The 14,998-nt window shown below is 40.6% G+C and overlaps 1 long non-coding RNA gene across 2 annotated transcripts in view; it reads left to right on the forward strand.

Annotated features, from left to right (window-relative positions):
* The first annotated feature begins 239 nt into the window (after positions 1–239).
* LOC135579692 (uncharacterized) overlaps positions 240–14,998 on the forward strand; it is a 54,200-nt gene continuing 39,441 nt past the window's right edge. The window contains exons 1-2 of one of the 2 annotated variants that reach the window (XR_010473292.1): positions 240–666; positions 12,957–13,086. This is a non-coding gene — a long non-coding RNA (uncharacterized LOC135579692). The remainder of the gene's footprint in view (positions 667–12,956; positions 13,087–14,998) is intronic. The other variant, XR_010473293.1, reaches the window with a different exon arrangement.

The following is a 14,998-nucleotide window of genomic DNA, read 5'->3' on the forward strand; positions in this document are numbered from 1 at the left end:
ATTTGACATTTAAAAAATATTTGATCAGTGTTTTGGCTTACAAAACTGCTTCAGGGGCATTGTGATGTGTAAATTAAATTCAAATGAAGGTTAAATATAGTTCTTCAGGAAAGACTGCATGGTTTAAATTACCTAATTATTTGGACAAAATCTGTTCTCCTGTAATTAAACGTATACAAAAGAATGTTTCTTTTTAGTAAGTACATTTGGAGAGGAGATGTTTATCAGCAAATGGTTACTTCCTCTTGAAGATCATAAAGATACTGTCATCACTCAGAACTGTGTAAGAAGGAGGAAACTTAGTTTATACATTTATCAGAGCTCTGCTGAGGTTGAATGGAAGTGAGACAGAACACTCCTGTATTTTGCTGTGTGCAGCCCTCCAGGTCCTGATCCTGCAAAACCTTTCAATATATGCTTTGCTTTAAGTCTTTTCCTAGATTTCATAGCTATGCAGGAAGGTATATGCCAAGGCAATGTGCCAGTCAAGGCTCTGGTGACGAAAAGAGCTGAAAATTCACCTAATCCACGGCTACTACAATGCAGGATTGCAGTTTGCAGTACCTGGGACCAGCTTTCTGCCTTGCGTTCAGCTCAAGACCCCCTCATTCTGCAAACGCTTCCAGGCTTCAGAAGGACGACTGCTGGAGTGAGTTACAGCCCCATGTGAGTAAGCGGATGAGAGTCTGGATCACTGGGGTTTATATAGTGTGTTTTTAAATGTGTTGAGTAGGGGGATTTCACCATCTTTCTGAAAAAAAGTCCTCCTGAGCCTAGCAGATGTCAACAGCAGGATATCTTTTGCACCGTATGGGGCATGAACTTTCTCTTCACCTTGTCCCTTCCTCTTCATTATGTTCTTTTTACTTAACTGTACCTCCATCAATATCCACACCATTTAATATTTCTGTTTCTTTTTCCACAGACATTGCTGAGTCCCACAAACTGTAGCTCTTTCATTCAGTCTTTGGTGTCGCTCCATCCAGCTCCTTTCTGCTTTGGGAGGGCACCTTTTTGCCCTTTTGCACCTCCTTCCAGTTTGCCAGTTCAGTTCAAGTCTGCTGTGTGTTGCTGACAGACAGAAATGTCAGCCTTGCTTAGGGCTCAGATCTCTATGCTGCCTATTTCATATTGCAATAGAGGCATAATTCTCTTAAATTGGCCAATTCCTGCTCACAAACCAGAGTCTTGCTCTTCAAAGTTCTGGAAATTAAGTATGCACAGTATACCTAAGCTTCACAATGTCATTCACTACAGCAGGTCTGTGACATGGAACAGTCTTGGAAAACAAAATAATATGCAAGGTTGTATTGCTTAAACTTCTGAAGCTTCCGATATATACCTGGAATTATGCAAATATCTGTAGTTTCCCAGGTTGGAAGAGTAGCATCACTCTGCACGTCTGGTCCCCAGTAGTAATACCTGTTATAACTATAATGTGGAAGAAAATGCATGCTCATTAGAAAAAGTGCGTTGGTACATGAAACTTGTGTCTGTTGCACCCTGAACTGCATGTGGGAGGAATGTTTGGGTTTCACATATGTGTCAAAGAGAGATTTTTCCAAGTGGGAAATTAAAGGCAGCTCATCTAACTTTCCCACAAGTTATTTTACAATCCAGTCTCTTTATTCAAACTCATTCTGCAGAACATGAGATTACCTAAAGGAAAAGGAAGATAAAAAGAGCTGGGGGGGTGGGGAAGAAATTGATTTATTGGTAACAGTTCTAAATCTACCAGGGCCATGCAGTGAGTCTAATAGTGAGTAAGAACACATGTAATCAATATGAATGTATGCATTTTTATTTTCTCTCAAGCACAATCTATGTGCATGGTACCTCACTGTTGAATAGGAAGGCACAGCTTTTGCCCCAGTGAGTTTACAATATTTCAGCTTTGATTGAATAAGTTCGGCTCTAGCTAGATAAGGAGTGCAGGCAGGCAATATGCTGACAGGGAGCAAAACTGGGAGCAATTCTAGAAAAAGACAAGTCCAGGAAGGCAAGGAGAACAACAGAGCACTAAGGAGTGACTTGAAAGAAAGGCAAAATTGCTGCAGTTGTTTCTCTGGGTGGTGGAAAGGAATCCCTTGTGCAAAGCAGAAAGAAGCTGTCCTCAACCTTCGATGCAGCAAGAAAAAAAAGATTCAAAGGTGGTCTTCACAGCACTGCAGGAAGGAAATGCTAACACACAAGGACCTGACTTCCACAGAGCTTCGACCTTCATATGACTCCTCCAAATACTCATTTGTAGTGTAATTCTTTGTCTTCATAGCCCCTGTCCCATAGTTGCATGCACCCAAAGGGCATAAAACACCACTGGTGGAGTTGCCAACAGCAGAGAAGGAGACACAGGTTAATCTGGAAGTGAACTGGCTCCTATTATCACACCCCAGGCAAACGTCTTTGTGCAACGCAGGCAGAGACAGCGCAGAGCAAGTCTCCGCGCTGCTCCCTGCTGCTAACAATGCTGAGCAAGCAGCCTGTTGCATTCTCCACTGAGTTTAATTTGCAAATAGCCTTAAAACATTGCAGAAAACAGCATTAGATTATTTTTTTTTAAAGACGGTAACAAAGGCTTGGCTGTCTGTGTAAAGCCTTTAACATAATCACTGAACAATCAAAGAGTACACAAGGTGTCACACAGATACAAAGAAAGAGGTCATTCTGTCCAGAGCAGGGAATGAAAACAGAGATAATCATTCACAATCTTTGAATCAAGCTTCTGCACCATCATGTCTGAACATTGAACCTACCTTGGGCACTAAGAAAAATCCAAACAAATAAATATAACTGTTTCATCTGCTTTTGAACATACCTGTCAGAGCAGTGGCTGTGTCCTTCAAACCCGCTCAAGCAGGTAACCTAAAAACAGTTCAAAGAGCAGTTAAATACCTAACTTTCACTGAAATTCAGGAGTGCTGGCCATTCAGCTACTCTTTGAAGGCACACACACAAGCACGCACTGCTCTGTGTCAGAGTGTGTTTCTCAATGGCCTGTCTCTTTTCTTGGGGAGAAGTTCCAGAAAAATCCTGCTTGATGAGCTCTTCAGGACTAATCACCATACACTGCTTACACTTCCAAGGCTGGTGATATTCTCATTATTACACTGTGTCCTGTCATGCCTTCAGTTTGCTAGCCTCCTAAAGAAAAGATCTAATTCCTTCCCTGACTGGTTGGGAGGCTTGGCTAATGGTGCTGTGTAAATGAAGAGGATGGTTATTACTATGATTATGAGTGTTACAGCAGTAAAAATAAGGAACTGTGGTCAGGTCAGATATACAGGAAATGAGATAAAATATCTACTTAAAAAGAAGGTTAAAGAACAACCACTTTTCATTAACTAAGAGAGATTTGCATATGAAACAGAACATGATGAGCTCATCAAAAAAATTCTTACTACCATTAACTGCATCTTAAAAATAATTTAATTTTGCCATGCATTTTAGCCCAGGGAACACTGGCTTCCTGAAAATATGCAGGTGAGCTCATGAATTGCTCATGGGAATACCTGCAGGGAGGGAAGGTTGACCTCATATATTTAGTGATTCATATGCAGTAAGAAATACACTACCCTGCGTGAGGGGAGGATTCGAGGAGAGAGCTCCTCTCCTGTGCCAGAGAGGCCAATGACTAAGGAAGCAAGTAAAAGACAAAACAGGTTAAGGATGGTTCTTTCTTACTGCATCTTCACAGCTTTTGGCAGTCAGGAGGTTTACATCTCCGTGAAAAGAGGCCCAGACAGTACCTGGACACAACAGTATTGACAACACCATTGAAGGATCTGTCTCACCTTTTCCTTTGCTCTTGAGCTATGGCATGCCAGTACATCTGAGCCAGATGCAAACGTATTTCAGACAGAAGACTCCAGAGAAATAGAATGAAGTAAACCCCACCTGTAGTCCTGAGTACAATTCTCCAAGGCAGAGATACCAGCTTAGCTGTCAGGTGGAGTTAGGTCCTGTTCAACTGGACAGGGAGAGCGTGAGATGACAGTGATCTGGTTATCTGCTCACAAGTGATGCCACAATTATTTAACACATGACACAGCAAATACTTTCAAATAGCAAACTGCGCACAGCACCTCGCTTTCAAAGTAAAAGGCAATATTTTTCTCCAGAGAATGATTCCTTGAAGCTCATGCACTAAGCCTTAAGCCAAAAAGGCCACTTACGCCATGGAAAACCTCTTACCAAATGCAAGTGGCTATCTGTAAAGTCCTTTCCAAACAGCAAGCTACTGAAATGAATGCTTATCAAAGAGCAATCTAGACTTTACTCCATTCCTTCAAATGCCCAACACACCACCAAGATGTGAGTCAGAGAAGTTCTGCTGTGTCCCATTTCAATATGGATGGAGGAACCAAAAGCAACAGCAAACATATCAAATCAGCTGTCTATTGTATTGGCTTGTTTATTCTTTTCCATTCTGACATTCATCCAAAAGTCTCATCACAATCCATCTATGCCCTAAACATTGTCTAGCATATTTTTCCAGAGAGAACCAGGAAGCTCATTATCTTCCTTTAGAAGATATAAATCTGCAGCTCAACATAAACTTCAAGAAAACATATTTGGTTTCCTGTACTGGAAGGTACTTTTTGCAAAACTAACAGCAGAGTGGTTGATACATTTTCAAGATTCTTGTTTGTTCACAGTCTGTTCATGGGACACCTCAGACATCTGAACACAGAAGCATCTCTACTTCATGTCACCTGCACAGTCTTGGAGAAAAATAATAGGGGAAGTGGAGGAATACGAAGATACCTTTTATAATGAGAAGCAAAAAAAGTGCAGAAAATATTTTGATTACACAGACAAATTTAAAATATTGATTAAAATAAACTGAATGCAGTTTCTTCTTATTTTTACAGCTGGCTAAAATTTTATTAGTAACAGTTCAGTGCTTGTACTATGGCATCTGCAAAAACAGCTGTAGTTCCCTTGTGTAAAACATACTAGATACAGCAGTGAATTTGCTTGAACTTGCATTCTCAGGCAGCGTGGTCTAACAAAGGAATGGTTAATGATTTCTGCCAAATAACAGAAAGCTTCAGACGCACAGTAGTGTAGGATGCTCTTCACTCTCCCTTTGTCTAGGTGCACATCTTAAACCTTGCACAATCTAGAGTCTAATTTGGGGGAAGGGTATGGGGAGTGTAAGGGAGTGGCAGTGAAGAGAAATCTTCATTTATTTTGCCTGGCTGTGTAGTAGACCACATGGATTATCTTTTTATTTACATTTACTCTTCTCTGAGTATTTGTGTTTAAAAAGCCTAATATGCCCTATCAAAAAGGATTATGTGTAATTGGCTTGACACTCACCTCCTTTAAACTGATACTGGGAGGCAAACCAGTGTATTCAATTTAGAAGTTTGTATATAGGGCAGCACCAAATAAAAGTCCCTGAAAATGACAAAGTTGTACAATATACAATTTCTCTGTTGCCTCTTTATATTTTTTCTTTGTGTAGAGAAAACAGAGAGCATTTCTGTACTTGATTAAGATCAGTTAGTGGAGGTTTATTGGCAAGGGTTGCACTGTGTTTTTGGTATTAACCTCTTAGATCACAGCAAGTAGCTTTTGAAGTTGACTGAGGGCTGGAGGAAAGTTTTTCGTCAAGGGATGTACCATGCCTGCCTCCTTCCAAGGGGAGGCTGAGGGCAGAGAGAGGAGCAGGAAGGTCAGGCTGTTCTGCCTGCCACATCTTGCAATAAATATTAACCAGAGGTGATTACTGAGTGCAAAGAAATAAATAACAAAGGGTTCTTCCAAGCCTTACAGTTTGTATGTATCTTGTTGGATGATTAAAGAAAAGCATAGTTAGGAAAGAATTACTCTGCCAGATTAAATCTCACATGTTTTATTCCTAACTACATTGCAAAAAAAGTGAAATTATTTAGGGCTTTATCTGCCCTTATCTCTCCCTCCCCTCTGATTCCCCCTGACCCCTTCCAGCATCCCAGTAGCCCAGTTCCTGGAACAATGTTGCCCTGTCCCACATCAGCAGCAACTGGTTTCTCTCCCTACTGGTCAGTGCACACGTAGAGCATCGGCACTTTCTCAGGGGGAGTGTGTGGCAGTGCCACTTCTGCCAGGAGAGGACAGCAGAGCAAGTCCTCTCAGTCCCACCAGCCAGGTGAAGGGGGACTTGCACACTCTGCTCCACAGGGCAAAACCTGGCTGCTGCAGCTGGACCTGAAAAAGAAAGTGAAGATTGTGGAATTTCAATTTTCCTGATTAAATTTCCCTATTAAAGCAAAAAGAGAAAGAAAAATAGATATATATCCAGTAAAAGAGGTTGGAATCAGACCATGGACTTCATTACATAGCAGAGTCTTTCCAGGCAAGGAGCAAATAGATCTGCAGCTTTATTTCTGACAATCTTAAGACAAGGGCAAATTGACAAAATTCACATTTCAGTGCAGTTTCAGGTAATGGATGTGCCACAAAATGCAGAAAGAAGTTGTTTGACAGTTCTTCTAATTGTATTACTTTAAATGCTGGGAAAAATAATCGAAGAAATTATTTGTAAGCATCTAGAAGATAATGAGGAGATGAGTTACAGCAAGTATGGATTTGTCAAGAACAAATCGTGTCACACTAATGTAATTTAATTTCCCCACAGTGTAATAGACCTTGCGGACAAGGGACAAGCAGTAGATGTAATATATCTTGAGCCTAGTAAGTTTTCTGACATTGTTTCGTATAACATTCTGATAAATAAGAGAAGAAAATGTGAATTAGGAGAAACCTACTAAAGAGTGAGTGCAAAACTGTTTAGAAAGCCACCTTGAAGAGAATAATTATCAATGGTTCACTCTCAAAGGCTGCATCAAGTGGATTCCGCAGAGGTGTCTCTTGGCCTGATCCTACTCGTTGCTAATGAACTGAGCAATAGAAGAGGTTGTCGTGCACATTGCCCATTACTGGAAGAGGTTCCACATCTGCTGCAGGAAAAGACTAGTGTTCAAGGGCATTGTGACCATTTTGAAATAATCTCAAAAAATAAGATGCAAGTCAAGCAAAGTGAATATTATATTATATAATGACCCAACAGAAATCTGGTGCTTAAACATTAAGAATAATTGACTTGGTACTACAGCTTTGTAGGTAAGGATCTATGTGTTACAGTTGGCCAGAAGATGAACACAAAAACTTTTTCCTTTACTCAACATTTCTAAGACCTCAGGACACTGCATTCAGACTAGGTTTTGGCCATCTAACTTTAAGGAACATGTAGGTCAAGGAGGTCCAAGGGAGAGGCACAACCAAAAATCTGGGCATCTAGGAGGAAAATTTGGGCCTGCATAGTTGAGAGGGAAACAGACTGATGCGAAACACAGCAGCGATCTTTGGATCTGTGATTGTTGGAAGGAAAAAGCAGAGAGTTTCTTCTCTGAGACCATGGCAAACAGAATAAGAAACAAATTATTTATAATTCAGGAAAAGAGTTTAAGGTTAGGCACTAGGAAAAAATCTCCAGTGTTATAGAGAGTTGAGCAATGGAATAGGCTCCTTAGGGATGGCGTGGAGACTTGATCCCTTAGAGAAGGTCCATGTACAACTTGATGTTGTCCTGGAGTGGGGAATGGCCTAAATGACCTCTGGAGACTCCCTTCCAGTCTACTTTTCTATAATCCCATGAATTCTATGAATACCACAATATAATCATGTTTAATAAATTAAACTGTAAGGGAGAAAAATAATCCCCTAGACACAGAGCTAGGTCTGAAAACACTAAACATGTTGTAGTAGTAGATCATAAATTTGCTTTCATCCCCTAAGGAGATTTTATTGCCACAAAGACTAACATACCAGAAGCCTCCTCTAATAGTTAAGTAACTCCAGCACACTGGCAGGTTCTTTGATTCATATTCTGGAAAAAGTAGCTTATGTTTATAGAAACAAATTGCTTGCATCAGAAATACAGGTTAGGTCAATCTTCTGAGCTCTATATGTCTCCAAAATGTCTCTTTGTAAATCCTCATGTGTCTTGAACAGCAAAAAGCTCTGGACCACTATTAAAGGGCACTTTGAATCATTTTCTTCCAATTTCTGTACTCACTGCTTTTCACTATAACGTTCAAATACCCTTCTACCAGAATGAAGACAAAAAAAAGATGTAGACAAGATGCGGTACGGCCTCATCAGCTAATCAGAAAATGACACAGAGCTGTGCTGTTCTTCAGCATCAGACATCCATATTTTGTGTAAAGCAGGAACCACTTTGCCTGTGAGCTGACGGAAGGGACCCGGAGGGGCTTCTTTTTGATACCACGAGTACAACACAGAGAAACTTTCTAATTAAAATCTTCCTAAGAAAGTGTGGTTTCACAGAAAGGAATAATTATTGCTGTAAAATGCCATACCAGGAAAGCAATCCAAATTATCAACTAGGGTTTTAATTTTCTTTCGCATCACCAAGCAGATTCCTTAATACATTTTCATATAAATGCTTAGGTTTTATTCTTTTTCACTTGGGTTCACTGTGGTGTTATGGGGGAATGAGCCCTCTTGCTCATTTTGATGAGCAAAACCTGGCAGAGGGAAGCAAAAGCCACCAACTACTTTCTGTCTGGAATGAAACTGAACAATTCACTCAATGAGTTTGAGCTTCAGAGAAAATAAGGTCAGAATGAACAGCCCCTGTAAAAGTGTGTCCCCCAGCAGTTCGTGGGGTTCACACAAACTACATTTGTTCAAAGTGGTCCCAAGAGAAGAATGCAAGCCCTGTTTGACTACCAAGGCATATAAGGTGGTATATAAGGTGGTATCAAATAATGAATCCAAGTATTTCCCTTCTGAACTCAGCCCAAAGCACTTTTAAAGCTTTCTGATATAAGATAATATACCATGAAGTGGAAATCTTTCTGATATTTTGTCATTTTAAGCTGTGGTAATATATTTTCTCTTGGAAAATATAACTGTGCTCTCATTGTGTGCTTTTCTGTTTTTCTGTTTCATCTGTGATGCATATCTGAATGGAATTTTTGCCGGTAATTCTATAAAATTTACTCTGAACCACTGCTTATGCTCTACTGATCACAACTCTGTTTTAAGGATCGACTCTTATTTTTCAATCTTTTCTTCTCTGCCCTTCTGTTCTATTAGAACATGAGGAGTATGAGGGAAAATTTTTTTGCACATTTAACACTTTGTTTCCCCTGAACTCCTGTTTAGGGTTATAGGGATCTCGCTACCTCACATGAGCAAACTGGGAAATCATACTGCCAGAATGACAGATTTACTAAGACACACTCAGGTGTATTGATTGATATTTTTGCTCTCCAGAGTTTTTCAGGGTTATGTACTCTGTTTCAGCTGCAATAGCTATGGCAAATGTTATAAAAAGAGGCTAGATCCTCAGCTCATGTACTTCTACTTAACTGTGAAATCCTGAGTTATGTTTTACATACCAATATGTCAGGCCAGACTTACTCATGCCTCTAGACCATAACCTCCAACCACTGCCCTCCAATGGTCGCTGGTTCTATTGAGTGTTTAAAAACTACACTGATTGAAGAAGCCCTATGTCAGCTTCTGCAGGAAATGGCTTGACTTGTTTTCAGTCCAAATGAAGCCTAAAATCACTTCTGAAAATGATTTTAAACCAAAAAGACTAAATTGGACCCCGTATTTAAAATCACTCAGCAGCTTCCCAGTTGCAAAAGGATAGCATTTCAGTAGCTGCTAAGAAGATGGTGTTTCTTGTGTAAGTTTACACAGTCTGTTAAAGCTGTGACACTTTAAAAGCTCAGAAATCACAGGGAAAGTCCATGCTTCACCCATGTTTGAAAAAGGTGAACCTCCAATCATCATTGGTGAAGTGATGTTCAAAGGATATCATAGAATAAGTGATTGGACTTCTAGCTCCCCTGTATCTAACCATACAGTCGTTGCACAGGCTACAGTCCTTGTAAGGAGCAGCACAAGTGAAGAAAGACTCATCATGAACAGGAAACAATGTGACAGAAGGATGAAGTAACCTCAGAAAGAGGTGCGAGCCTCAAGCAGGCTTTTCAGTGCACTGATTTAATGCCTGGCTCCACTGTACAGATGAGAGCAAACCAGATGTCTGAAGTACACTGCCAGAAGTAAACTAAGAAAGTCTTAAGTCCCTCTGCCTTTGAGGTAAACATGATTTTAAGCATGAATACATAAAACAGAACACAAATATTTATAGGAAATCAAATGTAAATGAAATCGGTTGGGATGAGCTTCCATGAAGTAGCAAGGAAACAAAGAAGACAAAGCAAACAGACAGGAATGTAAGGAAAGCACAGCCAGCATTTGCAATACAGTCATTAACCATGCCTTGTACTTCTGAATGCCCTTTATTTGCTGGCTTCAGAGTCTGCAAACACCAAGGATTTGTCTACAGAGAGACTGCAGTAGTAGATGATTTCTTTATTCTGCTGCTGCTTTTGTCCCTGGTTACCCTTCCACTATGTCACATCTGTTTACACTCTTTATGGATGTAGTGTGATATAGTGTGAATGTATATATGTGAAACCAAACAAGGACCATCCCAGAGCATGTGCATTTATAAGCAAACATGCTTTGTTTGGGCAACAAACAAAAAGTGCCTCCACAACCAGCACTGGCACACAGTGCAAACCCCGGAAACTGAGTGATGACAAATTCCAGCTACTGATCATCACCAGCACCAGCTCCTACTTCACCCAGGTTTTCATCAAGACCATTCTTCAAGAGCATCCACTGAACTGTGTGGGGAACCTCAGAGGTTCTGCCCAAAACTCCCTAGGAGCTACCAAGGTCTGTGCATCTCTAAGTCCTGTATTTGGGTATTTTTGAAAATTCTGGGCTCAGTGCATGGCAGTATGTCTCTGATATGGTTGGGATACATACCTGGGGAGTTCTCTTGGCCTTTACTTCTCAATTTTAAAGTGAGACGGTATTTGTTACCTCCTGAGCATTAGGAGCTGCTGCAAGGATTGCTCACTACACATTAATGATCTACAAAAGAACATTTCTAAATGATACTAAAATGAAATGCCTTCTTCTATTTGTATTGTCATGTTTTTTCTCCTTTTGTGGCAAGTTTATTGCCTATGAGAAGTGCTTGGAAATCCTGTTTTTTAAAGAGCAGCTTGAGGAACTCAAGTACTGCTGTCATGGTACAGACAATCCCAAAGTGTTGTAAAAGCCTTGTCACTTTACATTACAAACCCTGATGAGATACAGATTGAGACATCTGTATCTAAATGGTTTCATGGGTGGTGAGAGGGTCACACATGGAGGTAGCCCTTCTCCCTGTGAGGAGCTAGGTTGTCCGAGGAAATAATCATGATTTTCTCCCTGAAACAGTTAGTGGATCTCTTGGGTTAACAGCCCATCACACATAGGAAAAGCCAGGGATGCATTTTTCGATTTTTTCAGATTTGATTATTGTGAGAGCTCAGAGAAAATTGTGGGGACAAGGAGACTGGGTGCATTGGAACCTATACTTGGATATTTCTATTCTGTCACTACCTTTATATTAATATTTGTGCTTTCTCTCAAAAAATGATTGATTCATTATGCTGCACCACCTGCTTTAGGCATTCTGCAGCTGGCACAGCAAAAAATGGACACATATTACATTGTCACTGAACTAACCGAGCTATCGCTTACTGCTTCTTTTCTAAAAGGGGAAGACGACAGACCTGTTTCTCCCAGCACATTTCTGATACAGAGATGGTGCTTTGTTAATAAGCCATGCCCAGTATTTTAACAACTGCAAGGTGAAGGGTTGAAGCAGTAATATGCCTTAAGGTCGTGTGGCACACGGTCATATTTTAATTACCACTGCCTGAGGCTGTCTCCACAGGTATGTTTCTTTCCTGCATAAAACATGAACTTGGGAGTGATTTTAAAACACATTGTCAAATAGTCTGTGACTCCAACAGGATGTACACAGTATCAGACTCTAATCCAAGGGCAAATTTTATTTTAGTGTTTTATCTGTAGGCTCAGAGGGGCGAGAGAAATAAACACTTTTCTATTCGTAAACTAATAATGTTTAGCTACGAAAGGTATATCCTTTGTTCTAGAGCTCTTTCATTTCCTTATTAAATACCTAAGCATAGCAAGCTCTCAACACCAATATCCTTTCAATAAAAGGTAACCTTATATGGTCACTACATGATACATGATTTATAAGATGTCATGTTAAAGTAAACTCAAACTCATGAAACACACTGAAGGAAGGAAATGGTTGTCTGGCTCCATATGATGTTTTCATGTTTCTATTAAAACCAGACTATTCAAACACTGTGGATACCACCACAGGTTTTAACTCTAAAGAAGGGATGAGAACAGTCTTATCTATACCATCTGTATCAATAGCAAAAAAATTGCTAGCAACACATGAATGTGGTTAAAACACTTGGGGTCATCTTACTGTTGGGGATTAAAAAGACATTGTTCCCACAGACTGGTTTGCTCAAAGAGCTATCATGAAACTGGATCATTGAAACCCTTTGCTAGCCAAATATCATGCAAAAAGGAATAGGAATAGTTGAACTGTAAAGACTAATTCCTTTGAGATGATGTGCTTTAAGGTAGGATACAGCATTGGAGAAGTTGAAACCTAATCTTCATATCATAGTTGACACTTAAATCTACAGTCAAGATTTTTTGTGAAGTCATGCTATTCCAAATGGAGATATTCTACTGTTTTCACAAACACCTTTAGTCTATGACTTTGTTGTGCACCTTAAATAAACAGAAAGTTCCTTATGTATTATGGATGGCCCTAAAAAAAAAAAAAACAAAAAAACTAGGGCACTGAAATAGTTTTCCTTGCCTATTATCTCACTCCCTGGCAGATCCTAGGAGGCATGTTCACTTCAGGGACTCCCAAGCTCAGTCCCTGACAGGCTCCACCCAGACATCAGCAGAAGAAATCTGATGTAAACAGAAGGTGTCTGAATTATATTTTTCCTTCCCTATAGAGGGCAACCCTTCACCACTTCAGAGAACCAGGGGCCACCACATGTCTGGGTTCAGGCCCAAGAACACACTGCATCACCACAGCATAATGAAATCAAAGAGAGGAACAGATTTCAACACACAACACAGCAGGTCAGTGCATTTGCTCAGTAGTGCGCTACACAAAGCTTACAGAGTAGCTTTTAAAGTTATTTTAAAATCCACTGCCAAACCGCGCTATTGTAAAGCCCAGCTGAGCTGAGAACCTGCAATAAACTCAGTGAAGTGCAAGATCTCCTAGATTTGGTAGTGGGGGTACTCATCCCACATATTTTCAAGGTGCCTATTCACACTGCAGCTTAAGTTACACTAATGCTTTGAAGCATTGAATTTTGCTTGGAGATTAATGTATTTATCATGTGCTTTTGACTTTACAAGAGTTTCAGTTCATTCACTTCAACTGATAGACAACGGTCATTATCTTTATACATCTACCACTATTTCTACTTTATTAACACAAGTACCTTCAAGAACTTCTGCTAATGAGAATGGCAAAGACCCAGAAAATGCTCTCAATTCTTTGAACCTCAGTCACATCTTATTACAAGGCTAAGTGTCACTATTCCATTAAAATTTTTAAGTACTGCAACCTCTACAGCCAGTAGTACTTAATGACTTAAAGACCTCCACACCCTCTTTTCTTCTTACATTAAACACTATAGCACACAGCAGCTTTTCTTTGAGCTGCAAGCACCATCCATGGTTCTTGTTTGTAAGAGTCAAAGTGTTTTTTGTTTAACTTTCTATGTCCAGGACACATTCCTTGGTCTGTCAGAGCTACTAGTGGAGCCCAGAGAGCAAAACAGCTTCTTTCTCACTGCCCTCTACAGTACACAGCCATGAGAGCTACGTGTTGATACACGGGGACCCAAGGAACATCCTACCAGCTGTAGCAGGCACAGTGTTCCCAGCTGCTTTCTTATCAGACCAAGGGACTTCCATCCAGTTTTTTGGTTCCTACACCTTCTTATGGCTCTTTTGAGTTTCAGAAAGATAGGGTGCAGTTGGACAAGAGTCAGAAAACTACCTTAAGCATCCTCAACTTTCTTAGCACAGTATCTGAAGTGAGGCAGCTGACCCCAACAGGGTGATTTAAGGGTGTGGAGGTAAGTACATGAAGCAGATCATAAAGCCAATGAGGAGAGCTGGAAGACTCCTCAGCATGATTTACAGTGTGCTGCGGTAAACCAGGACAAGGAACAGAGATGGGTTCTGAGCTGGAGCTGCTTGGTGTTAGGCAATAAAGAAATGCTGAGCACAGGGCATATCTGAACTTCTGCCATTTTTCAAGAGCATTGGTATGCCTGTCCATGGGATTAGTGCACTAACTAGGACACCAAATGTTCAGACTCCTCAGAAGACCATTACTCGATCACAGGCTCTAGACTTCCCATTGCAGATGTGCCATCAGGAACAGTGTAGGATTCCTGTGCTACAAGAGTACAAGCAAGAGGGCCATGGGCTGTAATTTTGGGGTTACAGGTGGGAAACTCTGATCTTTGCTGTCATGCTGGATTTTATCACAGAGAGAAGACCCAGGCTTCTTCCTGCCAGAGTAGTACCCTAAGCACAAAGCTCACCTTTCTCTTTTAGGCTGTCTAGCAATACTGTTCCCACATGATAGCAATGCTACCTGCTGTCCTTGTGCTGCAGCCAAAGCTGTTGCTTTGCTGGAATCTCAGCCTTTAGTAAAGGAGGTTCTACTCCCTGCATCATTCCTCTGGTACAGTGCCAAGGAGACAGATCTAATCCAGAGAGCAAGGTAACAGCACAATACCTAGAGGCCTTCAGCCTTGTTCAAGAGAAGCAAGATGCTTGCTCATGTCACATTCATGTTGTGTGTATCAGAGAAGAAGAACACAGGGTTTTGGCAATGACTTAAGCATGCACAGTAGAGGCAGAGTGGGAAAGGGAGAAGTCTATAAGAATATCCTTCCTACAAGAGGAAAGCTCAGAATGAACTAAGGAACCATGAAACTTCTTTTCTGTTCTTTCTCTTCAGCTT

Source organism: Columba livia, chromosome 5 (assembly GCF_036013475.1).
Source record: "Columba livia isolate bColLiv1 breed racing homer chromosome 5, bColLiv1.pat.W.v2, whole genome shotgun sequence".
Classification (NCBI taxonomy): domain Eukaryota; kingdom Metazoa; phylum Chordata; class Aves; order Columbiformes; family Columbidae; genus Columba; species Columba livia.